The sequence below is a fragment of the Monodelphis domestica genome, chromosome 3, assembly GCF_027887165.1.
Source record: "Monodelphis domestica isolate mMonDom1 chromosome 3, mMonDom1.pri, whole genome shotgun sequence".
NCBI lineage: Eukaryota > Metazoa > Chordata > Mammalia > Didelphimorphia > Didelphidae > Monodelphis > Monodelphis domestica.
The window spans coordinates 533104103-533127753 of record NC_077229.1 but is presented as its reverse complement, the minus strand read 5'-3'; positions in this window follow the sequence as shown (position 1 = coordinate 533127753).

The following is a 23651-nucleotide window of genomic DNA, read 5'->3' as shown; positions in this document are numbered from 1 at the left end:
AAAATCCTCGCTACGGGAGGACCGCTGCGCCACGCGTCCTTACGACGATGATAGGGGAGAAAACTCCTTGCGAAGCAATGAAAGCGTCTTCCGGTGTGGAGTGTAAATGTACACATTTAGGCCAAAAAGGGACTGTCGCTAATTTGGCTTTCTCGCGACGCGCCCAGCAAAACATTGGTTTGGCTTTCTTTTCTGGCCGATTTCCTCCCTCACGGTTCTCATTCCCCTTCGAAAGTTGAAGAGCGTGTCTCTCTCGAGTTAGAAGGGCATTGAGGATTACAAATTGATCATGTGAAATGACCAGTGGGGAGACTGGTCTCCCAATGATCCTCAAGGGGGATTGTAAATCTGAAATTTCTCAGACTTGTGAATGTGAAAAATGTCCACACAGAGGAATCAATCCTCCCTGGGAACCAATGCCCTACTGGGAAACACTCCCCATTTCGATGTGAGAACGCGCCAGTATCAGAAATGGGAGGACCTCCACTCCACACGTACTTCAGACGGCTGTCTTTCGGGGAGAAAAATCCTCGCTACGGGAGGACCGCTGCGCCACGCGTCCTTACGACGATGTTAGGGGAGAAAACTCCTTGCGAAGCAATGAAAGCGTCTTCCGGTGTGGAGTGTAAATGTACACATTTAGGCCAAAAAGGGACTGTCGCTAATTTGGCTTTCTCGCGACGCGCCCAGCAAAACATTGGTTTGGCCTTCTTTTCTCGCCGATTTCCTCCCTCACGGTTCTCATTCCCCTTCGAAAGTTGAAGAGCGTGTCTCTCTCGAGTTAGAAGGGCATTGAGGATTACAAATTGATCATGTGAAATGACCAGTGGGGAGACTGGTCTCCCAATGATCCTCAAGGGGGATTGTAAATCTGAAATTTCTCAGACTTGTGAATGTGAAAAATGTCCACACCGAGGAATCAATCCTCCCTGGGAACCAATGCCCTAATGGGAAACACTCCCCATTTCGATGTGAGAACACGCCAGGATCAGAAATGGGAGGACCTCCACTCCACGCGTACTTCAGACGGCCGTCTTTCGGGGAGAAAAATCCTCGCTACGGGAGGACCGCTACGCCACGCGTCCTTACGACGATGATAGGGGAGAAAACTCCTTGCGAAGCAATGAAAGCGTCTTCCGGTGTGGAGTGTAAATGTACACATTTAGGCCAAAAAGGGACTGTCGCTAATTTGGCTTTCTCGCGACGCGCCCAGCAAAACATTGGTTTGGCTTTCTTTTCTGGCCAATTTCCTCCCTCACGGTTCTCATTCCCCTTCGAAAGTTGAAGAGCGTGTCTCTCTCGAGTTAGAAGGGCATTGAGGATTACAAATTGATCATGTGAAATGACCAGTGGGGAGACTGCTCTCCCAATGATCCTCAAGGGGGATTGTAAATCTGAAATTTCTCAGACTTGTGAATGTGAAAAATGTCCACACAGAGGAATCAATCCTCCCTGGGAACCAATGCCCTACTGGGAAACACTCCCCATTTCGATGTGAGAACGCGCCAGGATCAGAAATGGGAGGACCTCCACTCCAAGCGTACTTCAGACGGCTGTCTTTCGGGGAGAAAAATCCTCGCTACGGGAGGACCGCTGGGCCACGCGTCCTTACGACGATTATAGGGGAGAAAACTCCTTGCGAAGCAATGAAAGCGTCTTCCGGTGTGGAGTGTAAATGTACACATTTAGGCCAAAAAGCGACTGTCGCTAATTTGGCTTTCTCGCGACGCGCCCAGCAAAACATTGGTTTGGCTTTCTTTTATGGCCGATTTCCTCCCTCTCGGTTCTCATTCCCCTTCGAAAGTTGAAGAGCGTGTCTCTCTCGAGTTAGAAGGGCAGTGAGGATTACAAATTGATCATGTGAAATGACCAGTGGGGAGACTGGTCTCCCAATGATCCGCAAGGGGGATTGTAAATCTGAAATTTCTCAGACTTGTGAATGTGAAAAATGTCCACACAGAGGAATCAATCCTCCCTGGGAACCAATGCCCTACTGGGAAACACTCCCCATTTCGATGTGAGAACGCGCCAGGTTCAGAAATGGGAGGACCTCCACTCCACGCGTACTTCAGACGGCTGTCTTTCGGGGAGAAAAATCCTCGCTACGGGAGGACCTCTGCGCCACGCGTCCTTACGACCATGATAGGGGAGAAAGCTCCTTGCGAAGCAATGAAAGCGTCTTCCGGTGTGGAGTGTAAATGTACACATTTAGGCCAAAAAGGGACTGTCGCTAATTTGGCTTTCTCGCGACGCGCCCAGCAAAACATTGGTTTGGCTTTCTTTTCTGGCCGATTTCCTCCCTCACGGTTCTCATTCCCCTTCGAAAGTTGAAGAGCGTGTCTCACTCGAGTTAGAAGGGCATTGAGGATTACAAATTGATCATGTGAAATGACCAGTGGGGAGACTGGTCTCCCAATGATCCTCAAGGGGGATGGTAAATCTGAAATTTCTCAGACTTGTGAATGTGAAAAATGTCCACACAGAGGAATCAATCCTCCCTGGGAACCAATGCCCTACTGGGAAACACTCCCCATTTCGATGTGAGAACGCGCCAGGATCAGAAATGGGAGGACCTCCACTCCACGCGTACTTCAGACGGCTGGCTTTCGGGGAGAAAAATCCTCGCTACGGGAGGACCGCTGCGCCACGCATCCTTACGACGATGATAGGGGAGAAAACTCCTTGCGAAGCAATGTAAGCGTCTTCCGGTGTGGAGTGTAAATGTACACATTTAGGCCAAAAAGGAACTGTCGCTAATTTGGCTTTCTCGCGACGCGCCGAGCAAAACATTGCTTTGGCTTTCTTTTCTGGCCGATTTCCTCCCTCACGGTTCTCATTCCCCTTCGAAAGTTGAAGAGCGTGTCTCTCTCGAGTTAGAAGGGCATTGAGGATTACAAATTGATCATGTGAAATGACCAGTGGGGAGACTGGTCTCCCAATGATCCTCAAGGGGGATTGTAAATCTGAAATTTCTCAGACTTGTGAATGTGAAAAATGTCCACACTGAGGAATCAATCCTCCCTGGGAACCAATGCCCTACTGGGAAACACTCCCCATTTCGATGTGAGAACGCGCCAGGATCAGAAATGGGAGGACCTCCACTCCACGCGTACTTCAGACGGCTGTCTTTCGGGGAGAAAAATCCTCGCTACGGGAGGACCGCTGCGCCACGCGTCCTTACGACGATGATAGGGGAGAAAACTCCTTGCGAAGCAATGAAAGCGTCTTCCGGTGTGGAGTGTAAATGTACACATTTAGGCCAAAAAGGGACTGTCGCTAATTTGGCTTTCTCGCGTCGCGCCCAGCAAAACATTGGTTTGGCTTTCTTTTCTGGCCGATTTCCTCCCTCACGGTTCTCATTTCCCTTCGAAAGTTGAAGAGCGTGTCTCTCTCGAGTTAGAAGGGCATTGAGGATTACAAATTGATCATGTGAAATGACCAGTGGGGAGACTGGTCTCCCAATGATCCTCAAAGGGGATTGTAAATCTGAAATTTCTAAGACTTGTGAATGTGAAAAATGTCCACACTGAGGAAACAATCCTCCCTGGGAACCAATGCCCTACTGGGAAACACTCCCCATTTCGATGTGAGAACGCGCCAGGTTCAGAAATGGGAGGACCACCACTCCACGCGTACTTCAGACGGCTGTCTTTCGGGGAGAAAAATCCTCGCTACGGGAGGACCGCTGCGCCATGCGTCCTTACGACGATGATAGGGGAGAAAAGTCCTTGCGAAGCAATGAAAGTGTCTTCCGGTGTGGCGTGTAAATGTACACATTTAGGCCAAAAAGGGACTGTCGCTAATTTGGCTTTCTCGCGACACGCCCAGCAAAACATTGGTTTGGCTTTCTTTTCTGGCCGATTTCCTCCCTCACGGTTCTCATTCCCCTTCGAAAGTTGAAGAGCGTGTCTCTCTCGAGTTAGAAGGGCATTGAGGATTACAAATTGATCATGTGAAATGACCAGTGGGGAGACTGGTCTCCCAATGATCCTCAAGGGGGATTGTAAATCTGAAATTTCTCAGGCTTGTGAATGTGAAAAATGTCCACACAGAAGAATCAATCCTCCCTGGGAACCAATGCCCTACTGGGAAACACTCCCCATTTCGATGTGAGAACGCGCCAGGATCAGAAATGGGAGGACCTCCACTCCACGCGTACTTCAGACGGCTGTCTTTCGGGGAGAAAAATCCTCGCTACGGGAGGACCGCTGCGCCACGCGTCCTTACGACGATGATAGGGGAGAAAACTCCTTGCGAAGCAATGAAAGCGTCTTCCGGTGTGGAGTGTAAATGTACACATTTAGGCCAAAAAGGGACTGTCGCTAATTTGGCTTTCTCGCGACGCGCCCAGCAAAACATTGGTTTGGCTTTCTTTTCTGGCCGATTTCCTCCCTCACGGTTCTCATTCCCCTTCGAAAGTTGAAGAGCGTGTCTCTCTCGAGTTAGAAGGGCATTGAGGATTACAAATTGATCATGTGAAATGACCAGTGGGGAGATTGGTCTCCCAATGATCCTCAAGGGGGATTGTAAATCTGAAATTTCTCAGACTTGTGAATGTGAAAAATGTCCACACCGAGGAATCAATCCTCCCTGGGAACCAATGCCCTACTGGGAAACACTCCACATTTCGATGTGAGAACGCGCCAGGTTCAGAAATGGGAGGACCTCCACTCCAAGCGTACTTCAGATGGCTGTCTTTTGGGGAGAAAAATCCTCGCTACGGGAGGACCGCTGCGCCACGCGTCCTTACGACCATGATAGGGGAGAAAACTCCTTGCGAAGCAATGAAAGCGTCTTCCGGTGTGGAGTGTAAATGTACACATTTAGGCCAAAAAGGGACTGTCGCTAATTTGGCTTTCTCGCGACGCGCCCAGCAAAACATTGGTTTGGCTTTCTTTTCTGGCCGATTTCCTCCCTCACGGTTCTCATTCCCCTTCGAAAGTTGAAGAGCGTGTCTCTCTCGAGTTAGAAGGGCATTGAGGATTACAAATTGATCATGTGAAATGACCAGTGGGGAGACTGGTCTCCCAATGATCCTCAAGGGGGATTGTAAATCTGAAATTTCTCAGACTTGTGAATGTGAAAAATGTCCACACTGAGGAATCAATCCTCCCTGGGAACCAATGCCCTACTGGGAAACACTCCCCATTTCGATGTGAGAACGCGCCAGGATCAGAAATGGGAGGACCTCCACTCCACGCATACTTCAGACGGCTGTCTTTCGGGGAGAAAAATCCTCGCTACGGGAGGACCCCTGCGCCACGCGTCCTTACGAGGATGATAGGGGAGAAAACTCCTTGCGAAGCAATGAAAGCGTCTTCCGGTGTGGAGTGTAAATGTACACATTTAGGCCAAAAAGGGACTGTCGCTAATTTGGCTTTCTCGCGACGCGCCCAGCAAAACATTGGTTTGGCTTTCTTTTCTGGAAAATTTCCTCCCTCACGGTTCTCATTCCCCTTTGAAAGTTGAAGAGCGTGTCTCTCTCGAGTTATAAGGGCATTAAGGATTACAAATTGATCATGTGAAATGACCAGTGGGGAGACTGCTCTCCCAATGATCCTCAAGGGGGATTGTAAATCTGAAATTTCTCAGACTTGTGAATGTGAAAAATGTCCACACAGAGGAATCAATCCTCCCTGGGAACCAATGCCCTACTGGGAAACACTCCCCATTTCGATGTGAGAACGCGCCAGTTTCAGAAATGGGAGGACCTCCACTCCACGCGTACTTCAGACGGCTGGCTTTCGGGGAGAAAAATCCTCGCTACGGGAGGACCGCTGCGCCACGCGTCCTTACGACGATGATAGGGGAGAAAACCCCTTGCGAAGCAATGAAAGCGTCTTCCGGTGTGGATTGTAAATGTACACATTTAGGCCAAAAAGGGACTGTCGCTAATTTGGCTTTCTCGCGACGCGCCCAGCAAAACATTGGTTTGGCTTTCTTTTCTGGCCGATTTCCTCCCTCACGGTTCTCATTCCCCTTCGAAAGTTGAAAAGCGTGTCTCTCTCGAGTTAGAAGGGCATTGAGGATTACAAATTGATCATGTGAAATGACCAGTGGGGAGACTGGTCTCCCAATGATCCTCAAGGGGGATTGTAAGTCTGAAATTTCTCAGACTTGTGAATGTGAAAAATGTCCATACCGAGGAATCAATCCTCCCTGGGAACCAATGCCCTAATGGGAAACACTCCCCATTTCGATGTGAGAACGCGCCAGGATCAGAAATGGGAGGACCTCCACTCCACGCGTACTTCAGACGGCTGTCTTTCGGGGAGAAAAATCCTCGCTACGGGAGGACCGCTACGCCACGCGTTCTTACGACGATGATAGGGGAGAAAACTCCTTGCGAAGCAATGAAAGCGTCTTCCGGTGTGGAGTGTAAATGTACACATTTAGGCCAAAAAGGGACTGTCGCTAATTTGGCTTTCTCGCGACGCGCCCAGCAAAACATTGGTTTGGCTTTCTTTTCTGGCCGATTTCCTCCCTCACGGTTTTCATTCCCCTTCGAAAGTTGAAGAGCGTGTCTCTCTCGAGTTAGAAGGGCATTGAGGATTACAAATTGATCATGTGAAATGACCAGTGGGGAGACTGGTCTCCCAATGATCCTCAAGGGGGATTGTAAATCTGAAATTTCTCAGACTTGTGAATGTGAAAAATGTCCACACAGAGGAATCAATCCTCCCTGGGAACCAATGCCCTACTGGGAAACACTCCCCTTTTCGATGTGAGAACGCGCCAGGATCAGAAATGGGAGGACCTCCACTCCACGCGTACTTCAGACGGCTGTCTTTCGGGGAGAAAAATCCTCGCTACGGGAGGACCGCTGCGCCACGCGTCCTTACGACGATGATAGGGGAGAAAACTCCTTGCGAAGCAATGAAAGCGTCTTCCGGTGTGGAGTGTAAATGTACACATTTAGGCCAAAAAGGGACTGTCGCTAATTTGGCTTTCTCGCGACGCGCCCAGCAAAACATTGGTTTGGCTTTCTTTTCTGGCCGATTTCCTCCCTCACGGTTCTCATTCCCCTGCGAAAGTTGAAGAGCGTGTCTCTCTCGAGTTAGAAGGGCATTGAGGATTACAAATTGATCATGTGAAATGACCAGTGGGGAGACTGGTCTCCCAATGATCCTCAAGGGGGATTGTAAATCTGAAATTTCTCAGACTTGTGAATGTGAAAAATGTCCACACAGAGGAATCAATCCTCCCTGGGAACCAATGCCCTACTGGGAAACACTCCCCATTTCGATGTGAGAACGCGCCAGGATCAGAAATGGGAGGACCTCCACTCCAAGCGTACTTCAGACGGCTGTCTTTCGGGGAGAAAAATCCTCGCTACGGGAGGACCGCTGCGCCACGCGTCCTTACGACGATGATAGGGGAGAAAACTCCTTGCGAAGCAATGAAAGCGTCTTCCGGTGTGGAGTGTAAATGTACACATTTAGGCCAAAAAGCGACTGTCGCTAATTTGGCTTTCTCGCGACGCGCCCAGCAAAACATTGGTTTGGCTTTCTTTTCTGGCCGATTTCCTCCCTCACGGTTCTCATTCCCCTTCGAAAGTTGAAGAGCGTGTCTCTCTCGAGTTAGAAGGGCATTGAGGATTACAAATTGATCATGTGAAATGACCAGTGGGGAGACTGGTCTCCCAATGATCCTCAAGGGGGATTGTAAATCTGAAATTTCTCAGACTTGTGAATGTGAAAAATGTCCACACAGAGGAATCAATCCTCCCTGGGAACCAATGCCCTACTGGGAAACACTCCCCATTTCGATGTGAGAACGCGCCAGGATCAGAAATGGGAGGACCTCCACTCCAAGCGTACTTCAGACGGCTGTCTTTCAGGGAGAAAAATCCTCGCTACGGGAGGACCGCTGCGCCACGCGTCCTTACAACGATGATAGGGGAGAAAACTCCTTGCGAAGCAATGAAAGCGTCTTCCGGTGTGGAGTGTAAATGTACACATTTAGGCCAAAAAGGGACTGTCGCTAATTTGGCTTTCTCGCGACGCGCCCAGCAAAACATTGTTTTGGCTTTCTTTTCTGGCCGATTTCCTCCCTCACGGTTCTCATTCCCCTTCGAAAGTTGAAGAGCGTGTCTCTCTCGAGTTAGAAGGGCAGTGAGGATTACAAATTGATCATGTGAAATGACCAGTGGGGAGACTGGTCTCCCAATGATCCTCAAGGGGGATTGTAAATCTGAAATTTCGCAGACTTGTGAATATGAAAAATGTCCACACAGAGGAATCAATCCTCCCTGGGAACCAATGCCCTACTGGGAAACACTCCCCATTTCGATGTGAGGACGCGCCAGGATCAGAAATGGGAGGACCTCCACTCCAAGCGTACTTCAGACGGCTGTCTTTCGGGGAGAAAAATCCTCGCTACGGGAGGACCGCTGCGCCACGCGTCCTTACGACGATGATAGGGGAGAAAACTCCTTGCGAAGCAATGAAAGCGTCTTCCGGTGTGGAGTGTAAATGTACACATTTAGGCCAAAAAGGGACTGTCGCTAATTTGGCTTTCTCGCGACGCCCCCAGCAAAACATTGGTTTGGCTTTCTTTTCTGGCCGATTTCCTCCCTCACGGTTTTCATTCCCCTTCGAAAGTTGAAGAGCGTGTCTCTCTCGAGTTAGAAGGGCATTGAGGATTACAAATTGATCATGTGAAATGACCAGTGGGGAGACTGGTCTCCCAATGATCCTCAAGGGGGATTGTAAATCTGAAATTTCTCAGACTTGTGAATGTGAAAAATGTCCACACAAAGGAATCAATCCTCCCTGGGAACCAATGCCCTACTAGGAAACACTCCCCTTTTCGATGTGAGAACGCGCCAGGATCAGAAATGGGAGGACCTCCACTCCACGCGTACTTCAGACGGCTGTCTTTCGGGGAGAAAAATCCTCGCTACGGGAGGACCGCTGCGCCACGCGTCCTTACGACGATGATAGGGGAGAAAACTCCTTGCGAAGCAATGAAAGCGTCTTCCGGTGTGGAGTGTAAATGTACACATTTAGGCCAAAAAGGGACTGTCGCTAATTTGGCTTTCTCGCGTCGCGCCCAGCAAAACATTGGTTTGGCTTTCTTTTCTGGCCGATTTCCTCCCTCACGGTTCTCATTTCCCTTCGAAACTTGAAGAGCGTGTCTCTCTCGAGTTAGAAGGGCATTGAGGATTACAAATTGATCATGTGAAATGACCAGTGGGGAGACTGGTCTCCCAATGATCCTCAAAGGGGATTGTAAATCTGAAATTTCTAAGACTTGTGAATGTGAAAAATGTCCACACTGAGGAAACAATCCTCCCTGGGAACCAATGCCCTACTGGGAAACACTCCCCATTTCGATGTGAGAACGCGCCAGGTTCAGAAATGGGAGGACCACCACTCCACGCGTACTTCAGACGGCTGTCTTTCGGGGAGAAAAATCCTCGCTACCGGAGGACCGCTGCGCCATGCGTCCTTACGACGATGATAGGGGAGAAAAGTCCTTGCGAAGCAATGAAAGTGTCTTCCGGTGTGGCGTGTAAATGTACACATTTAGGCCAAAAAGGGACTGTCGCTAATTTGGCTTTCTCGCGACACGCCCAGCAAAACATTGGTTTGGCTTTCTTTTCTGGCCGATTTCCTCCCTCACGGTTCTCATTCCCCTTCGAAAGTTGAAGAGCGTGTCTCTCTCGAGTTAGAAGGGCATTGAGGATTACAAATTGATCATGTGAAATGACCAGTGGGGAGACTGGTCTCCCAATGATCCTCAAGGGGGATTGTAAATCTGAAATTTCTCAGGCTTGTGAATGTGAAAAATGTCCACACAGAAGAATCAATCCTCCCTGGGAACCAATGCCCTACTGGGAAACACTCCCCATTTCGATGTGAGAACGCGCCAGGATCAGAAATGGGAGGACCTCCACTCCACGCGTACTTCAGACGGCTGTCTTTCGGGGAGAAAAATCCTCGCTACGGGAGGACCGCTGCGCCACGCGTCCTTACGACGATGATAGGGGAGAAAACTCCTTGCGAAGCAATGAAAGCGTCTTCCGGTGTGGAGTGTAAATGTACACATTTAGGCCAAAAAGGGACTGTCGCTAATTTGGCTTTCTCGCGACGCGCCCAGCAAAACATTGGTTTGGCTTTCTTTTCTGGCCGATTTCCTCCCTCACGGTTCTCATTCCCCTTCGAAAGTTGAAGAGCGTGTCTCTCTCGAGTTAGAAGGGCATTGAGGATTACAAATTGATCATGTGAAATGACCAGTGGGGAGATTGGTCTCCCAATGATCCTCAAGGGGGATTGTAAATCTGAAATTTCTCAGACTTGTGAATGTGAAAAATGTCCACACCGAGGAATCAATCCTCCCTGGGAACCAATGCCCTACTGGGAAACACTCCACATTTCGATGTGAGAACGCGCCAGGTTCAGAAATGGGAGGACCTCCACTCCAAGCGTACTTCAGATGGCTGTCTTTTGGGGAGAAAAATCCTCGCTACGGGAGGACCGCTGCGCCACGCGTCCTTACGACGATGATAGGGGAGAAAACTCCTTGCGAAGCAATGAAAGCGTCTTCCGGTGTGGAGTGTAAATGTACACATTTAGGCCAAAAAGGGACTGTCGCTAATTTGGCTTTCTCGCGACGCGCCCAGCAAAACATTGGTTTGGCTTTCTTTTCTGGCCGATTTCCTCCCTCACGGTTCTCATTCCCCTTCGAAAGTTGAAGAGCGTGTCTCTCTCGAGTTAGAAGGGCATTGAGGATTACAAATTGATCATGTGAAATGACCAGTGGGGAGACTGGTCTCCCAATGATCCTCAAGGGGGATTGTAGATCTGAAATTTCTCAGACTTGTGAATGTGAAAAATGTCCACACTGAGGAATCAATCCTCCCTGGGAACCAATGCCCTACTGGGAAACACTCCCCATTTCGATGTGAGAACGCGCCAGGATCAGAAATGGGAGGACCTCCACTCCACGCATACTTCAGACGGCTGTCTTTCGGGGAGAAAAATCCTCGCTACGGGAGGACCCCTGCGCCACGCGTCCTTACGAGGATGATAGGGGAGAAAACTCCTTGCGAAGCAATGAAAGCGTCTTCCGGTGTGGAGTGTAAATGTACACATTTAGGCCAAAAAGGGACTGTCGCTAATTTGGCTTTCTCGCGACGCGCCCAGCAAAACATTGGTTTGGCTTTCTTTTCTGGAAAATTTCCTCCCTCACGGTTCTCATTCCCCTTTGAAAGTTGAAGAGCGTGTCTCTCTCGAGTTATAAGGGCATTAAGGATTACAAATTGATCATGTGAAATGACCAGTGGGGAGACTGCTCTCCCAATGATCCTCAAGGGGGATTGTAAATCTGAAATTTCTCAGACTTGTGAATGTGAAAAATGTCCACACAGAGGAATCAATCCTCCCTGGGAACCAATGCCCTACTGGGAAACACTCCCCATTTCGATGTGAGAACGCGCCAGTTTCAGAAATGGGAGGACCTCCACTCCACGCGTACTTCAGACGGCTGGCTTTCGGGGAGAAAAATCCTCGCTACGGGAGGACCGCTGCGCCACGTGTCCTTACGACGATGATAGGGGAGAAAACCCCTTGCGAAGCAATGAAAGCGTCTTCCGGTGTGGATTGTAAATGTACACATTTAGGCCAAAAAGGGACTGTCGCTAATTTGGCTTTCTCGCGACGCGCCCAGCAAAACATTGGTTTGGCTTTCTTTTCTGGCCGATTTCCTCCCTCACGGTTCTCATTCCCCTTCGAAAGTTGAAAAGCGTGTCTCTCTCGAGTTAGAAGGGCATTGAGGATTACAAATTGATCATGTGAAATGACCAGTGGGGAGACTGGTCTCCCAATGATCCTCAAGGGGGATTGTAAGTCTGAAATTTCTCAGACTTGTGAATGTGAAAAATGTCCATACCGAGGAATCAATCCTCCCTGGGAACCAATGCCCTAATGGGAAACACTCCCCATTTCGATGTGAGAACGCGCCAGGATCAGAAATGGGAGGACCTCCACTCCACGCGTACTTCAGACGGCTGTCTTTCGGGGAGAAAAATCCTCGCTACGGGAGGACCGCTGCGCCACGCGTCCTTACGACGATGATAGGGGAGAAAACTCCTTGCGAAGCAATGAAAGCGTCTTCCGGTGTGGAGTGTAAATGTACACATTTAGGCCAAAAAGGGACTGTCGCTAATTTGGCTTTCTCGCGACGCGCCCAGCAAAACATTGGTTTGGCTTTCTTTTCTGGCCGATTTCCTCCCTCACGGTTCTCATTCCCCTGCGAAAGTTGAAGAGCGTGTCTCTCTCGAGTTAGAAGGGCATTGAGGATTACAAATTGATCATGTGAAATGACCAGTGGGGAGACTGGTCTCCCAATGATCCTCAAGGGGGATTGTAAATCTGAAATTTCTCAGACTTGTGAATGTGAAAAATGTCCACAGAGAGGAATCAATCCTCCCTGGGAACCAATGCCCTACTGGGAAACACTCCCCATTTCGATGTGAGAACGCGCCAGGATCAGAAATGGGAGGACCTCCACTCCAAGCGTACTTCAGACGGCTGTCTTTCGGGGAGAAAAATCCTCGCTACGGGAGGACCGCTGCGCCACGCGTCCTTAAGACGATGATAGGGGAGAAAACTCCTTGCGAAGCAATGAAAGCGTCTTCCGGTGTGGAGTGTAAATGTACACATTTAGGCCAAAAAGCGACTGTCGCTAATTTGGCTTTCTCGCGACGCGCCCAGCAAAACATTGGTTTGGCTTTCTTTTCTGGCCGATTTCCTCCCTCACGGTTCTCATTCCCCTTCGAAAGTTGAAGAGCGTGTCTCTCTCGAGTTAGAAGGGCATTGAGGATTACAAATTGATCATGTGAAATGACCAGTGGGGAGACTGGTCTCCCAATGATCCTCAAGGGGGATTGTAAATCTGAAATTTCTCAGACTTGTGAATGTGAAAAATGTCCACACAGAGGAATCAATCCTCCCTGGGAACCAATGCCCTACTGGGAAACACTCCCCATTTCGATGTGAGAACGCGCCAGGATCAGAAATGGGAGGACCTCCACTCCAAGCGTACTTCAGACGGCTGTCTTTCAGGGAGAAAAATCCTCGCTACGGGAGGACCGCTGCGCCACGCGTCCTTACAACGATGATAGGGGAGAAAACTCCTTGCGAAGCAATGAAAGCGTCTTCCGGTGTGGAGTGTAAATGTACACATTTAGGCCAAAAAGGGACTGTCGCTAATTTGGCTTTCTCGCGACGCGCCCAGCAAAACATTGGTTTGGCTTTCTTTTCTGGCCGATTTCCTCCCTCACGGTTCTCATTCCCCTTCGAAAGTTGAAGAGCGTGTCTCTCTCGAGTTAGAAGGGCAGTGAGGATTACAAATTGATCATGTGAAATGACCAGTGGGGAGACTGGTCTCCCAATGATCCTCAAGGGGGATTGTAAATCTGAAATTTCGCAGACTTGTGAATATGAAAAATGTCCACACAGAGGAATCAATCCTCCCTGGGAACCAATGCCCTACTGGGAAACACTCCCCATTTCGATGTGAGGACGCGCCAGGATCAGAAATGGGAGGACCTCCACTCCAAGCGTACTTCAGACGGCTGTCTTTCGGGGAGAAAAATCCTCGCTACGGGAGGACCGCTGCGCCACGCGTCCTTACGACGATGATAGGGGAGAAAACTCCTTGCGAAGCAATGAAAGCGTCTTCCGGTGTGGAGTGTAAATGTACACATTTAGGCCAAAAAGGGACTGTCGCTAATTTGGCTTTCTCGCGACGCCCCCAGCAAAACATTGGTTTGGCTTTCTTTTCTGGCCGATTTCCTCCCTCACGGTTTTCATTCCCCTTCGAAAGTTGAAGAGCGTGTCTCTCTCGAGTTAGAAGGGCATTGAGGATTACAAATTGATCATGTGAAATGACCAGTGGGGAGACTGGTCTCCCAATGATCCTCAAGGGGGATTGTAAATCTGAAATTTCTCAGACTTGTGAATGTGAAAAATGTCCACACAGAGGAATCAATCCTCCCTGGGAACCAATGCCCTACTAGGAAACACTCCCCTTTTCGATGTGAGAACGCGCCAGGATCAGAAATGGGAGGACCTCCACTCCACGCGTACTTCAGACGGCTGTCTTTCGGGGAGAAAAATCCTCGCTACGGGAGGACCGCTGCGCCACGCGTCCTTACGACGATGATAGGGGAGAAAACTCCTTGCGAAGCAATGAAAGCGTCTTCCGGTGTGGAGTGTAAATGTACACATTTAGGCCAAAAAGGGACTGTCGCTAATTTGGCTTTCTCGCGTCGCGCCCAGCAAAACATTGGTTTGGCTTTCTTTTCTGGCCGATTTCCTCCCTCACGGTTCTCATTTCCCTTCGAAAGTTGAAGAGCGTGTCTCTCTCGAGTTAGAAGGGCATTGAGGATTACAAATTGATCATGTGAAATGACCAGTGGGGAGACTGGTCTCCCAATGATCCTCAAAGGGGATTGTAAATCTGAAATTTCTAAGACTTGTGAATGTGAAAAATGTCCACACTGAGGAAACAATCCTCCCTGGGAACCAATGCCCTACTGGGAAACACTCCCCATTTCGATGTGAGAACGCGCCAGGTTCAGAAATGGGAGGACCACCACTCCACGCGTACTTCAGACGGCTGTCTTTCGGGGAGAAAAATCCTCGCTACGGGAGGACCGCTGCGCCATGCGTCCTTACGACGATGATAGGGGAGAAAAGTCCTTGCGAAGCAATGATAGTGTCTTCCGGTGTGGCGTGTAAATGTACACATTTAGGCCAAAAAGGGACTGTCGCTAATTTGGCTTTCTCGCGACACGCCCAGCAAAACATTGGTTTGGCTTTCTTTTCTGGCCGATTTCCTCCCTCACGGTTCTCATTCCCCTTCGAAAGTTGAAGAGCGTGTCTCTCTCGAGTTAGAAGGGCATTAAGGATTACAAATTGATCATGTGAAATGACCAGTGGGGAGACTGGTCTCCCAATGATCCTCAAGGGGGATTGTAAATCTGAAATTTCTCAGGCTTGTGAATGTGAAAAATGTCCACACAGAAGAATCAATCCTCCCTGGGAACCAATGCCCTACTGGGAAACACTCCCCATTTCGATGTGAGAACGCGCCAGGATCAGAAATGGGAGGACCTCCACTCCACGCGTACTTCAGACGGCTGTCTTTCGGGGAGAAAAATCCTCGCTACGGGAGGACCGCTGCGCCACGCGTCCTTACGACGATGATAGGGGAGAAAACTCCTTGCGAAGCAATGAAAGCGTCTTCCGGTGTGGAGTGTAAATGTACACATTTAGGCCAAAAAGGGACTGTCGCTAATTTGGCTTTCTCGCGACGCGCCCAGCAAAACATTGGTTTGGCTTTCTTTTCTGGCCGATTTCCTCCCTCACGGTTCTCATTCCCCTTCGAAAGTTGAAGAGCGTGTCTCTCTCGAGTTAGAAGGGCATTGAGGATTACAAATTGATCATGTGAAATGACCAGTGGGGAGATTGGTCTCCCAATGATCCTCAAGGGGGATTGTAAATCTGAAATTTCTCAGACTTGTGAATGTGAAAAATGTCCACACCGAGGAATCAATCCTCCCTGGGAACCAATGCCCTACTGGGAAACACTCCACATTTCGATGTGAGAACGCGCCAGGTTCAGAAATGGGAGGACCTCCACTCCAAGCGTACTTCAGATGGCTGTCTTTTGGGGAGAAAAATCCTCGCTACGGGAGGACCGCTGCGCCACGCGTCCTTACGACGATGATAGGGGAGAAAACTCCTTGCGAAGCAATGAAAGCGTCTTCCGGTGTGGAGTGTAAATGTACACATTTAGGCCAAAAAGGGACTGTCGCTAATTTGGCTTTCTCGCGACGCGCCCAGCAAAACATTGGTTTGGCTTTCTTTTCTGGCCGATTTCCTCCCTCACGGTTCTCATTCCCCTTCGAAAGTTGAAGAGCGTGTCTCTCTCGAGTTAGAAGGGCATTGAGGATTACAAATTGATCATGTGAAATGACCAGTGGGGAGACTGGTCTCCCAATGATCCTCAAGGGGGATTGTAAATCTGAAATTTCTCAGACTTGTGAATGTGAAAAATGTCCACACTGAGGAATCAATCCTCCCTGGGAACCAATGCCCTACTGGGAAACACTCCCCATTTCGATGTGAGAACGCGCCAGGATCAGAAATGGGAGGACCTCCACTCCACGCATACTTCAGACGGCTGTCTTTCGGGGAGAAAAATCCTCGCTACGGGAGGACCCCTGCGCCACGCGTCCTTACGAGGATGATAGGGGAGAAAACTCCTTGCGAAGCAATGAAAGCGTCTTCCGGTGTGGAGTGTAAATGTACACATTTAGGCCAAAAAGGGACTGTCGCTAATTTGGCTTTCTCGCGACGCGCCCAGCAAAACATTGGTTTGGCTTTCTTTTCTGGAAAATTTCCTCCCTCACGGTTCTCATTCCCCTTTGAAAGTTGAAGAGCGTGTCTCTCTCGAGTTATAAGGGCATTAAGGATTACAAATTGATCATGTGAAATGACCAGTGGGGAGACTGCTCTCCCAATGATCCTCAAGGGGGATTGTAAATCTGAAATTTCTCAGACTTGTGAATGTGAAAAATGTCCACACAGAGGAATCAATCCTCCCTGGGAACCAATGCCCTACTGGGAAACACTCCCCATTTCGATGTGAGAACGCGCCAGTTTCAGAAATGGGAGGACCTCCACTCCACGCGTACTTCAGACGGCTGGCTTTCGGGGAGAAAAATCCTCGCTACGGGAGGACCGCTGCGCCACGCGTCCTTACGACGATGATAGGGGAGAAAACCCCTTGCGAAGCAATGAAAGCGTCTTCCGGTGTGGATTGTAAATGTACACATTTAGGCCAAAAAGGGACTGTCGCTAATTTGGCTTTCTCGCGACGCGCCCAGCAAAACATTGGTTTGGCTTTCTTTTCTGGCCGATTTCCTCCCTCACGGTTCTCATTCCCCTTCGAAAGTTGAAAAGCGTGTCTCTCTCGAGTTAGAAGGGCATTGAGGATTACAAATTGATCATGTGAAATGACCAGTGGGGAGACTGGTCTCCCAATGATCCTCAAGGGGGATTGTAAGTCTGAAATTTCTCAGACTTGTGAATGTGAAAAATGTCCATACCGAGGAATCAATCCTCCCTGGGAACCAATGCCCTAATGGGAAACACTCCCCATTTCGATGTGAGAACGCGCCAGGATCAGAAATGGGAGGACCTCCACTCCACGCGTACTTCAGACGGCTGTCTTTCGGGGAGAAAAATCCTCGCTACGGGAGGACCGCTACGCCACGCGTCCTTACGACGATGATAGGGGAGAAAACTCCTTGCGAAGCAATGAAAGCGTCTTCCGGTGTGGAGTGTAAATGTACACATTTAGGCCAAAAAGGGACTGTCGCTAATTTGGCTTTCTCGCAACGCGCCCAGCAAAACATTGGTTTGGCTTTCTTTTCTGGCCGATTTCCTCCCTCACGGTTTTCATTCCCCTTCGAAAGTTGAAGAGCGTGTCTCTCTCGAGTTAGAAGGGCATTGAGGATTACAAATTGATCATGTGAAATGACCAGTGGGGAGACTGGTCTCCCAATGATCCTCAAGGGGGATTGTAAATCTGAAATTTCTCAGACTTGTGAATGTGAAAAATGTCCACACAGAGGAATCAATCCTCCCTGGGAACCAATGCCCTACTGGGAAACACTCCCCTTTTCGATGTGAGAACGCGCCAGGATCAGAAATGGGAGGACCTCCACTCCACGCGTACTTCAGACGGCTGTCTTTCGGGGAGAAAAATCCTCGCTACGGGAGGACCGCTGCGCCACGCGTCCTTACGACGATGATAGGGGAGAAAACTCCTTGCGAAGCAATGAAAGCGTCTTCCGGTGTGGAGTGTAAATGTACACATTTAGGCCAAAAAGGGACTGTCGCTAATTTGGCTTTCTCGCGACGCGCCCAGCAAAACATTGGTTTGGCTTTCTTTTCTGGCCGATTTCCTCCCTCACGGTTCTCATTCCCCTGCGAAAGTTGAAGAGCGTGTCTCTCTCGAGTTAGAAGGGCATTGAGGATTACAAATTGATCATGTGAAATGACCAGTGGGGAGACTGGTCTCCCAATGATCCTCAAGGGGGATTGTAAATCTGAAATTTCTCAGACTTGTGAATGTGAAAAATGTCCACACAGAGGAATCAATCCTCCCTGGGAACCAATGCCCTACTGGGAAACACTCCCCATTTCGATGTGAGAACGCGCCAGGATCAGAAAAGGGAGGACCTCCACTCCAAGCGTACTTCAGACGGCTGTCTTTCGGGGAGAAAAATCCTCGCTACGGGAGGACCGCTGCGCCACGCGTCCTTACGACGATGATAGGGGAGAAAACTCCTTGCGAAGCAATGAAAGCGTCTTCCGGTGTGGAGTGTAAATGTACACATTTAGGCCAAAAAGCGACTGTCGCTAATTTGGCTTTCTCTCGACGCGCCCAGCAAAACATTGGTTTGGCTTTCTTTTCTGGCCGATTTCCTCCCTCACGGTTCTCATTCCCCTTCGAAAGTTGAAGAGCGTGTCTCTCTCGAGTTAGAAGGGCATTGAGGATTACAAATTGATCATGTGAAATGACCAGTGGGGAAACTGGTCTCCCAATGATCCTCAAGGGGGATTGTAAATCTGAAATTTCTCAGACTTGTGAATGTGAAAAATGTCCACACAGAGGAATCAATCCTCCCTGGGAACCAATGCCCTACTGGGAAACACTCCCCATTTCGATGTGAGAACGCGCCAGGATCAGAAATGGGAGGACCTCCACTCCAAGCGTACTTCAGACGGCTGTCTTTCAGGGAGAAAAATCCTCGCTACGGGAGGACCGCTGCGCCACGCGTCCTTACGACGATGATAGGGGAGAAAACTCCTTGCGAAGCAATGAAAGCGTCTTCCGGTGTGGAGTGTAAATGTACACATTTAGGCCAAAAAGGGACTGTCGCTAATTTGGCTTTCTCGCGACGCGCCCAGCAAAACATTGGTTTGGCTTTCTTTTCTGGCCGATTTCCTCCCTCACGGTTCTCATTCCCCTTCGAAAGTTGAAGAGCGTGTCTCTCTCGAGTTAGAAGGGCAGTGAGGATTACAAATTGATCATGTGAAATGACCAGTGGGGAGACTGGTCTCCCAATGATCCTCAAGGGGGATTGTAAATCTGAAATTTCGCAGACTTGTGAATATGAAAAATGTCCACACAGAGGAATCAATCCTCCCTGGGAACCAATGCCCTACTGGGAAACACTCCCCATTTCGATGTGAGGACGCGCCAGGATCAGAAATGGGAGGACCTCCACTCCAAGCGTACTTCAGACGGCTGTCTTTCGGGGAGAAAAATCCTCGCTACGGGAGGACCGCTGCGCCACGCGTCCTTACGACGATGATAGGGGAGAAAACTCCTTGCGAAGCAATGAAAGCGTCTTCCGGTGTGGAGTGTAAATGTACACATTTAGGCCAAAAAGGGACTGTCGCTAATTTGGCTTTCTCGCGACGCGCCCAGCAAAACATTGGTTTGGCTTTCTTTTCTGGCCGATTTCCTCCCTCACGGTTTTCATTCCCCTTCGAAAGTTGAAGAGCGTGTCTCTCTCGAGTTAGAAGGGCATTGAGGATTACAAATTGATCATGTGAAATGACCAGTGGGGAGACTGGTCTCCCAATGATCCTCAAGGGGGATTGTAAATCTGAAATTTCTCAGACTTGTGAATGTGAAAAATGTCCACACAGAGGAATCAATCCTCCCTGGGAACCAATGCCCTACTAGGAAACACTCCCCTTTTCGATGTGAGAACGCGCCAGGATCAGAAATGGGAGGACCTCCACTCCACGCGTACTTCAGACGGCTGTCTTTCGGGGAGAAAAATCCTCGCTACGGGAGGACCGCTGCGCCACGCGTCCTTACGACGATGATAGGGGAGAAAACTCCTTGCGAAGCAATGAAAGCGTCTTCCGGTGTGGAGTGTAAATGTACACATTTAGGCCAAAAAGGGACTTGACTAATTTGGCTTTCTCGCGACGCGCCCAGCAAAACATTGGTTTGGCTTCCTTTTCTGGCCGATTTCCTCCCTCACGGTTCTCATTCCCCTTCGAAAGTTGAAGAGCGTGTCTCTCTCGAGTTAGAAGGGCATTGAGGATTACAAATTGATCATGTGAAATGACCAGTGGGGAGACTGGTCTCCCAATGATCCTCAAGGGGGATTGTAAATCTGAAATTTCTCAGACTTGTGAATGTGAAAAATGTCCACACAGAGGAATCAATCCTCCCTGGGAACCAATGCCCTACTGGGAAACACTCCCCATTTCGATGTGAGAACGCGCCAGTATCAGAAATGGGAGGACCTCCACTCCACACGTACTTCAGACGGCTGTCTTTCGGGGAGAAAAATCCTCGCTACGGGAGGACCGCTGCGCCACGCGTCCTTACGACGATGTTAGGGGAGAAAACTCCTTGCGAAGCAATGAAAGCGTCTTCCGGTGTGGAGTGTAAATGTACACATTTAGGCCAAAAAGGGACTGTCGCTAATTTGGCTTTCTCGCGACGCGCCCAGCAAAACATTGGTTTGGCTTTCTTTTCTGGCCGATTTCCTCCCTCACGGTTCTCATTCCCCTTCGAAAGTTGAAGAGCGTGTCTCTCTCGAGTTAGAAGGGCATTGAGGATTACAAATTGATCATGTGAAATGACCAGTGGGGAGACTGGTCTCCCAATGATCCTCAAGGGGGATTGTAAATCTGAAATTTCTCAGACTTGTGAATGTGAAAAATGTCCACACCGAGGAATCAATCCTCCCTGGGAACCAATGCCCTAATGGGAAACACTCCCCATTTCGATGTGAGAACACGCCAGGATCAGAAATGGGAGGACCTCCACTCCACGCGTACTTCAGACGGCCGTCTTTCGGGGAGAAAAATCCTCGCTACGGGAGGACCGCTACGCCACGCGTCCTTACGACGATGATAGGGGAGAAAACTCCTTGCGACGCAATGAAAGCGTCTTCCGGTGTGGAGTGTAAATGTACACATTTAGGCCAAAAAGGGACTGTCGCTAATTTGGCTTTCTCGCGATGCGCCCAGCAAAACATTGGTTTGGCTTTCTTTTCTGGACAATTTCCTCCCTCACGGTTCTCATTCCCCTTCGAAAGTTGAAGAGCGTGTCTCTCTCGAGTTAGAAGGGCATTGAGGATTCCAAATTGATCATGTGAAATGACCAGTGGGGAGACTGGTCTCCCAATGATCCTCAAGGGGGATTGTAAATCTGAAATTTCTCAGACTTGTGAATGTGAAAAATGTCCACACAGAGGAATCAATCCTCCCTGGGAACCAATGCCCTACTGGGAAACACTCCCCATTTCGATGTGAGAACGCGCCAGGATCAGAAATGGGAGGACCTCCACTCCAAGCGTACTTCAGACGGCTGTCTTTCGGGGAGAAAAATCCTCGCTACGGGAGGACCGCTGGGCCACGCGTCCTTACGACGATGATAGGGGAGAAAACTCCTTGCGAAGCAATGAAAGCGTCTTCCGGTGTGGAGTGTAAATGTACACATTTAGGCCAAAAAGCGACTGTCGCTAATTTGGCTTTCTCGCGACGCGCCCAGCAAAACATTGGTTTGGCTTTCTTTTCTGGCCGATTTCCTCCCTCACGGTTCTCATTCCCCTTCGAAAGTTGAAGAGCGTGTCTCTCTCGAGTTAGAAGGGCAGTGAGGATTACAAATTGATCATGTGAAATGACCAGTGGGGAGACTGGTCTCCCAATGATCCGCAAGGGGGATTGTAAATCTGAAATTTCTCAGACTTGTGAATGTGAAAAATGTCCACACAGAGGAATGAATCCTCCCTGGGAACCAATGCCCTACTGGGAAACACTCCCCATTTCGATGTGAGAACGCGCCAGGTTCAGAAATGGGAGGACCTCCACTCCACGCGTACTTCAGACGGCTGTCTTTCGGGGAGAAAAATCCTCGCTACGGGAGGACCGCTGCGCCACGCGTCCTTACGACCATGATACGGGAGAAAACTCCTTGCGAAGCAATGAAAGCGTCTTCCGGTGTGGAGTGTAAATATACACATTTAGGCCAAAAAGGGACTGTCGCTAATTTGGCTTTCTCGCGACGCGCCCAGCAAAACATTGGTTTGGCCTTCTTTTCTCGCCGATTTCCTCCCTCACGGTTCTCATTCCCCTTCGAAAGTTGAAGAGCGTGTCTCTCTCGAGTTAGAAGGGCATTGAGGATTACAAATTGATCATGTGAAATGACCAGTGGGGAGACTGGTCTCCCAATGATCCTCAAGGGGGATTGTAAATCTGAAATTTCTCAGACTTGTGAATGTGAAAAATGTCCACACCGAGGAATCAATCCTCCCTGGGAACCAATGCCCTAATGGGAAACACTCCCCATTTCGATGTGAGAACACGCCAGTATCAGAAATGGGAGGACCTCCACTCCACACGTACTTCAGACGGCTGTCTTTCGGGGAGAAAAATCCTCGCTACGGGAGGACCGCTGCGCCACGCGTCCTTACGACGATGTTAGGGGAGAAAACTCCTTGCGAAGCAATGAAAGCGTCTTCCGGTGTGGAGTGTAAATGTACACATTTAGGCCAAAAAGGGACTGTCGCTAATTTGGCTTTCTCGCGACGCGCCCAGCAAAACATTGGTTTGGCTTTCTTTTCTGGCCGATTTCCTCCCTCACGGTTCTCATTCCCCTTCGAAAGTTGAAGAGCGTGTCTCTCTCGAGTTAGAAGGGCATTGAGGATTACAAATTGATCATGTGAAATGACCAGTGGGGAGACTGGTCTCCCAATGATCCTCAAGGGGGATTGTAAATCTGAAATTTCTCAGACTTGTGAATGTGAAAAATGTCCACACCGAGGAATCAATCCTCCCTGGGAACCAATGCCCTAATGGGAAACACTCCCCATTTCGATGTGAGAACACGCCAGGATCAGAAATGGGAGGACCTCCACTCCACGCGTACTTCAGACGGCCGTCTTTCGGGGAGAAAAATCCTCGCTACGGGAGGACCGCTACGCCACGCGTCCTTACGACGATGATAGGGGAGAAAACTCCTTGCGACGCAATGAAAGCGTCTTCCGGTGTGGAGTGTAAATGTACACATTTAGGCCAAAAAGGGACTGTCGCTAATTTGGCTTTCTCGCGATGCGCCCAGCAAAACATTGGTTTGGCTTTCTTTTCTGGACAATTTCCTCCCTCACGGTTCTCATTCCCCTTCGAAAGTTGAAGAGCGTGTCTCTCTCGAGTTAGAAGGGCATTGAGGATTCCAAATTGATCATGTGAAATGACCAGTGGGGAGACTGGTCTCCCAATGATCCTCAAGGGGGATTGTAAATCTGAAATTTCTCAGACTTGTGAATGTGAAAAATGTCCACACAGAGGAATCAATCCTCCCTGGGAACCAATGCCCTACTGGGAAACACTCCCCATTTCGATGTGAGAACGCGCCAGGATCAGAAATGGGAGGACCTCCACTCCAAGCGTACTTCAGACGGCTGTCTTTCGGGGAGAAAAATCCTCGCTACGGGAGGACCGCTGGGCCACGCGTCCTTACGACGATGATAGGGGAGAAAACTCCTTGCGAAGCAATGAAAGCGTCTTCCGGTGTGGAGTGTAAATGTACACATT